Genomic DNA, 10662 nt, shown 5'->3' with positions numbered 1-10662 from the left:
CAGTCTGACCTATAGAGGTTACTTACTGTACCAGACCAACAGTAACCCAGTCTGACCTATAGAGGTTACTTACTGTACCAGACCAACAGTAACCCAGTCTGACCTATAGAGGTTACTTACTGTACCAGACCAACAGTAACCCAGTCTGACCTATAGAGGTTACTTACTGTACCAGACCAACAGTAACCCAGTCTGACCTATAGAGGTTACTTACTGTACCAGACCAACAGTAACCCAGTCTGTCCTATAGAGGTTACTTACTGTACCAGACCAACAGTAACCCAGTCTGTCCTATAGAGGTTACTTACTGTACCAGACCAACAGTAACCCAGTCTGACCTATAGAGGTTACTTACTGTACCAGACCAACAGTAACCCAGTCTGACCTATAGAGGTTACTTACTGTACCAGACCAACAGTAACCCAGTCTGACCTATAGAGGTTACTTACTGTACCAGACCAACAGTAACCCAGTCTGACCTATAGAGGTTACTTACTGTACCAGACCAACAGTAACCCAGTCTGACCTATAGAGGTTACTTACTGTACCAGACCAACAGTAACCCAGTCTGACCTATAGAGGTTACTTACTGTACCAGACCAACAGTAACCCAGTCTGACCTATAGAGGTTACTTACTGTACCAGACCAACAGTAACCCAGTCTGACCTATAGAGGTTACTTACTGTACCAGACCAACAGTAACCCAGTCTGACCTATAGAGGTTACTTACTGTACCAGACCAACAGTAACCCAGTCTGACCTATAGAGGTTACTTACTGTACCAGACCAACAGTAACCCAGTCTGACCTATAGAGGTTACTTACTGTACCAGACCAACAGTAACCCAGTCTGTCCTATAGAGGTTACTTACTGTACCAGACCAACAGTAACCCAGTCTGACCTATAGAGGTTACTTACTGTACCAGACCAACAGTAACCCAGTCTGTCCTATAGAGGTTACTTACTGTACCAGACCAACAGTAACCCAGTCTGACCTATAGAGGTTACTTACTGTACCAGACCAACAGTAACCCAGTCTGACCTATAGAGGTTACTTACTGTACCAGACCAACAGTAACCCAGTCTGTCCTATAGAGGTTACTTACTGTACCAGACCAACAGTAACCCAGTCTGACCTATAGAGGTTACTTACTGTACCAGACCAACAGTAACCCAGTCTGACCTATAGAGGTTACTTACTGTACCAGACCAACAGTAACCCAGTCTGACCTATAGAGGTTACTTACTGTACCAGACCAACAGTAACCCAGTCTGACCTATAGAGGTTACTTACTGTACCAGACCAACAGTAACCCAGTCTGACCTATAGAGGTTACTTACTGTACCAGACCAACAGTAACCCAGTCTGACCTATAGAGGTTACTTACTGTACCAGACCAACAGTAACCCAGTCTGTCCTATAGAGGTTACTTACTGTACCAGACCAACAGTAACCCAGTCTGACTGACCTATAGAGGTTACTTACTGTACCAGACCAACAGTAACCCAGTCTGACCTATAGAGGTTACTTACTGTACCAGGCCAACAGTAACCCAGTCTCTACTGTACCAGGCTAACAGTAACCCAGTCTCTCCAGCCAGACAGCTTACTTCCTCAAATCTTTGAACGTGTTGCCTGTAGGATTACGTAGCTCCAAAGTCCAAGTCGGAGGATGTCCAAGACTAACAGTAACTCACAAAGCAACAGTGACATCTAGTGGCCAGGTGCTGTCGCTACATCAGTCTGGACACTGACTGCTTCGGACACAGCTGTTCTCTACGGTCTCTGGGACAGAGACGCAGTCATCACTGTCCGTTTACTGTCCTTCAAAAAAGATTAATCTAACTTTCATTTTTCGGACAAGTTACATACGTACGAAAAGCGAACATAGTGACTCTTAAGATGGACAAATTACATCTGTTTTCCATCAATCTAATGAGTTCTTATTAAATGCATCAATTATTACTACAGGGGATTATCCTGGCTAAATGCATCAATTATTACTACAGGGGACTATCCTGGCTAAATGCATCAATTATTACCACAGGGGACTATCCTGGCTAAATGCATCAATTATTACTACGGGGGACTATCCAGGCTAAATGCATCAATTATTACTACAGGGGACTATCCTGGCTAAATACATCAATTATTACTACGGGGGACTATCCTGGCTAAATGCATCAATTATTACTACGGGGGACTATCCAGGCTAAATGCATCAATTATTACTACGGGGGACTATCCTGGCTAAATGCATCAATTATTACTACGGGGGACTATCCTGGCTAAATGCATCAATTATTACACCGGGGGACTATCCTGGCTAAATGCATCAATTATTACTACAGGGGACTATCCTGGCTAAATGCATCAATTATTACCACAGGGGACTATCCTGGCTAAATGCATCAATTATTACCACAGGGGACTATCCTGGCTAAATGCATCAATTATTACCACAGGGGACTATCCTGGCTAAATGCATCAATTATTACCACAGGGGACTATCCTGGCTAAATGCATCAATTATTACCACAGGGGACTATCCTGGCTAAATGCATCAATTATTACTACAGGGGACTGTCCTGGCTAAATGCATCAATTATTACTACAGGGGACTATCCTGGCTAAATGCATCAATTATTACCACAGGGGACTATCCTGGCTAAATGCATCAATTATTACTACAGGGGACTATCCTGGCTAAATGCATCAATTATTACTACGGGGGACTATCCTGGCTAAATGCATTAATTATTACTACGGGGGACTATCCTGGCTAAATGCATCAATTATTACTACGGGGGACTATCCTGGCTAAATGCATCAATTATAACTACGGGGGACTATCCTGGCTAAATGCATCAATTATTACTACGGGGGACTATCCAGGCTAAATGCATCAATTATTACTACAGGGGACTATCCAGGCTAAATGCATCAATTATTATTACAGGGGACTATCCTGGCTAAATGCATCAATTATTACTACAGGGGATTATCCTGGCTAAATGCATCAATTATTACTACAGGGGACTATCCCGGCTAAATGCATCAATTATTACTACGGGGGACTATCCAGGCTAAATGCATCAATTATTACTACGGGGGACTATCCTGGCTAAATGCATCAATTATTACTACGGGGGACTATCCTGGCTAAATGCATCAATTATTACTACAGGGGACTATCCTGGCTAAATGCATCAATTATTACTACAGGGGACTATCCTGGCTAAATGCATCAGTTATTACTACAGGGGACTATCCTGGCTAAATGCATCAATTATTACTACAGGGGACTATCCTGGCTAAATGCATCAATTATTACTACAGGGGACTATCCTGGCTAAATGCATCAATTATTACTACAGGGGACTATCCTGGCTAAATGCATCAATTATTACCACAGGGGACTATCCTGGCTAAATGCATCAATTATTACTACAGGGGACTATCCTGGCTAAATGCATCAATTATTACCACAGGGGACTATCCTGGCTAAATGCATCAATTATTACCACAGGGGACTATCCTGGCTAAATGCATCAATTATTACTACAGGGGACTATCCAGGCTAAATGCATCAATTATTACCACAGGGGACTATCCAGGCTAAATGCATCAATTATTACTACAGGGACTATCCTGGCGAAATGCATCAATTATTACTACGGGGGACTATCCAGGCTAAATGCATCAATTATTACTACGGGGGACTATCCAGGCTAAATGCATCAATTATTACTACGGGGGACTATCCAGGCTAAATGCATCAATTATTACTACGGGGGACTATCCAGGCTAAATGCATCAATTATTACTACAGGGGACTATCCAGGCTAAATGCATCAATTATTACTACAGGGGACTATCCAGGCTAAATGCATCAATTATTACCACAGGGGACTATCCTGGCTAAATGCATCAATTATTACTACAGGGGAATATCCTGGCTAAATGCATCAATTATTACTACAGGGGACTATCCTGGCTAAATGCATCAATTATTACTACAGGGGACTATCCTGGCTAAATGCATCAATTATTACTACAGGGGACTATCCTGGCTAAATGCATCAATTATTACTACAGGGGACTATCCTGGCTAAATGCATCAATTATTACTACAGGGGACTATCCTGGCTAAATGCATCAATTATTACCACAGGGGACTATCCTGGCTAAATGCATCAATTATTACCACAGGGGACTATCCTGGCTAAATGCATCAATTATTACCACAGGGGACTATCCTGGCTAAATGCATCAATTATTACCACAGGGGACTATCCAGGCTAAATGCATCAATTATTACCACGGGGGACTATCCAGGCTAAATGCATCAATTATTACTACGGGGGACTATCCAGGCTAAATGCATCAATTATTACTACGGGGGACTATCCAGGCTAAATGCATCAATTATTACTACGGGGGACTATCCAGGCTAAATGCATCAATTATTACTACGGGGGACTATCCAGGATAAATGCATCAATTATTACTACAGGGGATTATCCTGGCTAAATGCATCAATTATTACTACAGGGGACTATCCTGGCTAAATGAATCAATTATTACTACAGGGGACTATCCTGGCTAAATGCATCAATTATTACTACAGGGGACTATCCTGGCTAAATGCATCAATTATTACTACAGGGGACTATCCTGGCTAAATGCATCAATTATTACTACAGAGGACTATCCTGGCTAAATGCATCAATTATTACTACAGGGGACTATCCTGGCTAAATGCATCAATTATTACTACAGGGGACTATCCAGGCTAAATGCATCAATTATTACTACTTCATACCTACTGGTATGAAGAACAGACGTCCTGATACAGGATACAGTCACCCTCCTCGCTCAAACAGGGGTGTGTGTGTGTGTGTGTGTGTGTGTGTGTGTGTGTGTGTGTGTGTGTGTGTGTGTACGTACCATTGCTGTCCGTGTTTTTCTGGGGTGTAGCGACACGTAGGAAGATCTGTTGTCTCCAGGAGTGTCTCCGTAGAGGACTGTCTCCTACCACACACACAGCTACCGGACTGGACAGGGCTGCTACGTCACTGGAATACACACACACACACACACACACATTAATACACACACAGCTACCGGACTGGACAGGGCTGCTACGTCACTGGAATACACACACACACATTAATACACACACAGCTACCGGACTGGACAGGGCTGCTACGTCACTGGAATATACACACACATTAATACACACACACACACACACACACACACACACACACATACCGGACTGGACAGGGCTGCCACGTCACTGGAATACACACACACACACACACACACACATTAATACACACACAGCTACCGGACTGGACAGGGCTGCTACGTCACTGGAATACACACACACACACACACACACTACCCCCATGTTGGGACACACACAAACTTAAATACACACCCCACACTAGGACGAGTAAGTGGTATATAAAACTCACAGGTAGAAGTGTGGTGTGGTGGGGTATGGTGGGGTGGGGTATGGTGTGGTATGGTGGGGTATGGTGGTGTATGGTTGGGTGTGGTATGGTATGGTGTGGTATGGTGGGGTATGGTATGGTGGGGTATGGTGGTGTATGGTGGTGTATGGTATGGTATGGTGGGGTATGGTCTGGTATGGTATGGTGGGGTATGGTATGGTGTGGTGGGGTATGGTGGGGTATGGTGTGGTGGGGTATGGTATGGTGGGGTATGGTGGGGTGGGGTATGGTGGGGTGGGGTATGGTGGGGTGGGGTATGGTATGGTGGGGTATGGTGGGGTATGGTGTGGTATGGTGTGGTATGGTTGGGTGTGGTATGGTATGGTGTGGTGGGGTATGGTGTGGTGTGGTATGGTGGGGTATGGTATGGTATGGTGGGGTATGGTGGGGTATGGTGTGGTGGGGTATGGTATGGTGTGGTATGGTGGGGTATGGTGGTGTATGGTTGGGTGTGGTATGGTATGGTGTGGTATGGTGGGGTATGGTGGGGTATGGTGTGGTATGGTGGGGTATGGTGGTGTATGGTATGGTGGTGTATGGTGTGGTGTGGTATGGTGTGGTATGGTGGGGTATGGTGGGGTGGGGTATGGTGTGGTATGGTGGGGTATGGTGGTGTATGGTATGGTGGTGTATGGTGTGGTGTGGTATGGTGGGGTATGGTGTGGTGTGGTATGGTGTGGTATGGTGGGGTATGGTGTGGTGTATGGTATGGTGGTGTGTGGTATGGTGGGGTATGGTGTGGTGGGGTATGGTGGGGTATGGTGTGGTGGGGTATGGTGGGGTATGGTGGGTTGTGGTATGGTGTGGTGGTGTATGGTGGTGTATGGTGTGGTATGGTGTATGGTGTGGTATGGTGGTGTATGGTGTGGTATGGTGGTGTATGGTGTGGTGTGGTATGGTGGTGTATGGTGGGGTGTGGTATGGTGTGGTGGTGTATGGTGGTGTATGGTGTGGTATGGTGGGGTATGGTGTGGTATGGTGTATGGTGTGGTATGGTGGTGTATGGTGTGGTATGGTGTGGTGTGGTATGGTGGTGTATGGTGGGGTATGGTGTGGTATGGTGGTGTGGTATGGTGTGTGGTGTATGGTGGTGTATGGTGTGGTGGTGTATGGTGTATGGGGTGGTGTATGGTGGGGTGTGGTGGGATATGGTGGTGTGGTATAGTTTATGGCGGTGTATGGTGGGTTGGTGGGGTGGTGTATGGTGGGGTGGTGGTGTATAGTGGGGTGGTGTATGGTGGGGTGGTGTATGGTGGAGTGGGGTGGTGTATGGTGGGCTGGTTTGGTTGTGTGGTGGTGGTGTGGTTTGGTGGTGTATGGTGTGGTGGTGTATGGTAGGGTGGGGTGTGGTGAGATATGGTGGTGTATGGTGTGGTGGTGGTGTGGTATAGTGTATGGTGGTGTATGGTGGGGTGGTGTATGGTGGAGTGGGGTGGTGTATGGTGGGGTGTTGTATGGTGGGGTGGTGGTGTATGGTGGGGTGGTGGTGTATGGTGGGGTGGTGGTGTATGGTGGGGTGGTGGTGGTGTATGGTGTATGGTGGGGTGGTGTATGGTGGAGTGGTGTATGGTGGAGTGGTGTATGGTGGGGTGGTGTATGGTGGGGTGGTGTATGGTGGGGTGGTGGTGTATGGTGGGGTGGTGGTGTATGGTGGGGTGGTGGTGTATGGTGGGGTGGTGGTGGTGTATGGTGGTGGGGTATGGTGGGGTGGTGGTGCTGTATGGTGGGGTGGTGTATGGTGTGGTGGTGGTGTATGGTGGGGTGGTGGTGGTGTATGGTGGTGTGGGGTATGGTGGGGTGGCGTATGGTGGGGTGGCGTATGGTGGGGTGGCGTATGGTGGGGTGGCGTATGGTGGCGTATGACGTGGTGGTGGGGTGGTGTATGGTGGGGTGGTGGTGTATGGTGGGGTGGTGGTGTATGGTGGGGTGGTGGTGTATGGTGGGGTATGGTGGTGTATGGTGGGGTATGGTGGTGTATGGTGGGGTATGGTGGTGTATGGTGGTGTATGGTGGGGTGGTGGTGTATGGTGGGGTGGTGTATGGTGGGGTGGTGTATGGTGGGGTGGTGTATGGTGGATGTTGGTGTATGGTGGTGGGGTGGTGTATGGTGGGGTGGTGTAGTGGTGGTGTGGTGTAGTGGTGGTGTGGTGTATGGTGGGGTGGTGTATGGTGGGGTGGTGTGGTGGTGTATGGTGGGGTATGGTGGGGTGGTGGTGTATGGTGGGGTGGTGTATGGTGGGGTGGTGGTGTATGGTGTGGTGGTGTATGGTGTGGTGGTGTATGGTGTGGTGTAGTGTAGTGTGGTGTGGTGGTGTGTGTACCTCCTCTTGTCTAAGTCACAGGGGTGGCTCTCGTGGACAGGAGCGAGGAGTTTGAGGAAGTTAGGAACAGAGGAGGAGGAGTGGAGACGGGCACGTAGACCCCCCAGAGGACTGACAGAGATGAGAGAGAGAAAGGAGGAGAGGAACATTAAAGATATAGACTAGACAGACAGGAAGTAGCAGGGAGAGAAACTGAAACATAGTGATACAGACAGGAAGTAGCAGGGAGAGAAACTGAAACAGCGATAATGACAGGAAGTAGCAGGGAGAGAAATTGAAACATAGTGATACAGACAGGAAGTAGCAGGGAGAGAAACTGAAACACAGTGATACAGACAGGAAGTAGCAGGGAGAGAAACTGAAACACAGTGATACAGACAGGAAGTAGCAGGGAGAGAAACTGAAACAGTGATACAGACAGGAAGTAGCAGGGAGAGAAACTGAAACACAGTGATAATGACAGACAGGAAGTAGCAGGGAGAGAAACTGAAACGCAGTGATAATGACAGACAGGAAGTAGCAGGGAGAGAAACTGAAACACAGTGATAAAGACAGACAGGAAGTAGCAGGGAGAGAAACTGAAACACAGTGATAAAGACAGACAGGAAGTAGCAGGGAGAGAAACTGAAACACAGTGATAATGACAGACAGGAAGTAGCAAGGACAGACACTGAAACAGAATGATAATGACAGACAGGAAATGAACAGAAAGAATAAAGGAGGGGTGAAGGCGCTCACCTTCGTTTGGCCAGGCGACCCCCGAAAGGGGGGGATGAGGGTCGATGAGAGAGGAGAGGAGAGGGGAAGGAGAGGAAAGGAAGCGTAAGGTCCGCTTGAAGTCTTCTGGAGAACAGAGAACGACAGAGAACGAGAGAGAGAGAGAGAGAGAATAAGGATGGAAATACAGAAGAAAAGGAGGAGTGAAGCGGGTGACGGAGGATGACAGGGTGTTGACTTTCCCCTCAGGAGGAACACAACAGGAAGTACCATATTTAAGACAGGAACTCCGCGTGTGTGTGCCCCATTCAGGACAACAAGCGAGACGAAAGCCAACCATCCAAATAGAAGTGATGACGTATTATTCTAAATGCACACACACACACACACACACTCTTCAGCTCTTACTTGCTCTGGTGCGGCGTGTCGGTGCTGACGGAGTAATGCCGGACCAGTTTGGGCTTGGTGGAGCCGCTGGGGACCTGGGGTGTGTGTGTATATGAGGGGGTGTCGTCAGGGTAGGAGGGAGAGTGATCGTGGTAGGAAGGGGAGTGGCTGAAGGTGCTTGCACGCCGCCTGAACCCGTGTCGCTGGGACAGCGTGTCCCCGGAAGACAGAGAGAGGGACGAGAAGGAAGGAGAGACGGAGAGAGGAGAGCTGTCCAGACGTTTCAGGTCCCCTGTAGAGTTGTGAGACCGCAAAGGATTGGAGGAGGGGAGGGGGTCTTCTAGGGAGGGGTCCTGGGGAGGGAGAAGGAGAGAGAGAGAGAGAGAGCGAGAGGGGGGAGAGCGAAGAGCGAGAGGGGGGAGAGCGAAGAGCGAGAGGGGGGAGAGAGAGAAGAGAGAGAGGGGGGAGAGAGAGAAGAGAGAGAGGGGAGAGAGAGAAGAGAGAGAGGGGGGAGAGAGAGAAGAGAGAGAGGGGGGAGAGAGAGAAGAGAGAGAGGGGGGAGAGAGAGAAGAGAGAGAGGGGGGAGAGAGAGAAGTGAGAGAGGGGGGGAGAGAGCGAGAGAGCGAGGGGGAGAGGGGAGAGAGGGGAGAGGGGGGGGGGAGAGAGCGAGAGAGCGAGGGGGAGAGGGGAGAGAGGGGAGAGGGGGGGGGAGAAAGAGAAAAAGAGTTGGAGTTAGAGAGACAGATACAGTTTACCGGCCTGTTTATTAGGTACACCACCCCGTACACCTAAATGGATGGTTCCTACAGACAGTGGGTCACGTGGACGTGTCTTGTTATATAAAGCAGGCAGACAGGCATCAAGACATTCAGTTACTGTTCCATTGAACCTTATGGGCAACACGTGTGACCTAAGTGACTCTGAGCGTGGTGTGATGGACGGGGCCAGGCGCGACGGATTCAGTATGTCAGAAACGGACGCCCTCCTGGGCTTTTAACAGACGACAGTATCTAGGGTTTATACTGAGAATGGTGTGATGATTTTAACAGACAGTATCTAGGGTTTATACTGAGAATGGTGTGATGATTTTAACAGACAGTATATCTAGGGTTTATACTGAGAATGGTGTGATGATTTTAACAGACAGTATATCTAGGGTTTATACTGAGAATGGTGTGATGATTTTAACAGACAGTATCTTGGGTTTATACTGAGAATGGTGTGATGATTTTAACAGACAGTATCGAGGGTTTATACTGAGAATGGTGTGATGATTTTAACAGACAGTATCTAGGGTTTATACTGAGAATGGTGTGATGATTTTAACAGACAGTATCTAGGGTTTATACTGAGAATGGTGTGATGATTTTAACAGACAGTATCTAGGGTTTATACTGAGAATGGTGTGATGATTTTAACAGACAGTATCTAGGGTTTATACTGAGAATGGTGTGATGATTTTAACAGACAGTATCTAGGGTTTATACTGAGAATGGTGTGATGATTTTAACAGACAGTATCTAGGGTTTATACTGAGAATGGTGTGATTATTTTAACAGACAGTATCGAGGGTTTATACTGAGAATGGTGTGATGATTTTAACAGACAGTATCGAGGGTTTATACTGAGAATGGTGTGATGATTTTAACAGACAGTATCTAGGGTTTATACTGAGAATGGTGTGATGATTTTAACAGACAGTATCTAGGGTTTA

At 47.3% G+C, this 10662-nt stretch overlaps 1 protein-coding gene across 1 annotated transcript in view; it reads right to left on the bottom strand.

Annotated features, from left to right (window-relative positions):
• The window catches only part of LOC106594277 (TBC1 domain family member 1), a 47582-nt gene extending 38253 nt beyond the window's left edge, over positions 1-9329 (bottom strand). Inside the window, exons 1-4 of the mRNA XM_082973924.1 lie at positions 8970-9329; positions 8583-8687; positions 7845-7955; positions 4952-5079 (exon numbers count right to left, since the gene is read on the bottom strand). The gene's annotated coding sequence lies outside the window, so the exon portion shown is untranslated. The remainder of the gene's footprint in view (positions 1-4951; positions 5080-7844; positions 7956-8582; positions 8688-8969) is intronic.
• Positions 9330-10662: the final 1333 nt, after the last annotated feature.

Source organism: Salmo salar, chromosome 04, assembly GCF_965601325.2.
Source record: "Salmo salar chromosome 04, fSalSal1, whole genome shotgun sequence".
In the NCBI taxonomy this organism is placed as follows: domain Eukaryota; kingdom Metazoa; phylum Chordata; class Actinopteri; order Salmoniformes; family Salmonidae; genus Salmo; species Salmo salar.
The sequence above is the reverse complement of the archived record's forward strand: the minus strand, read 5'-3'. Positions and strand labels throughout refer to the sequence as shown.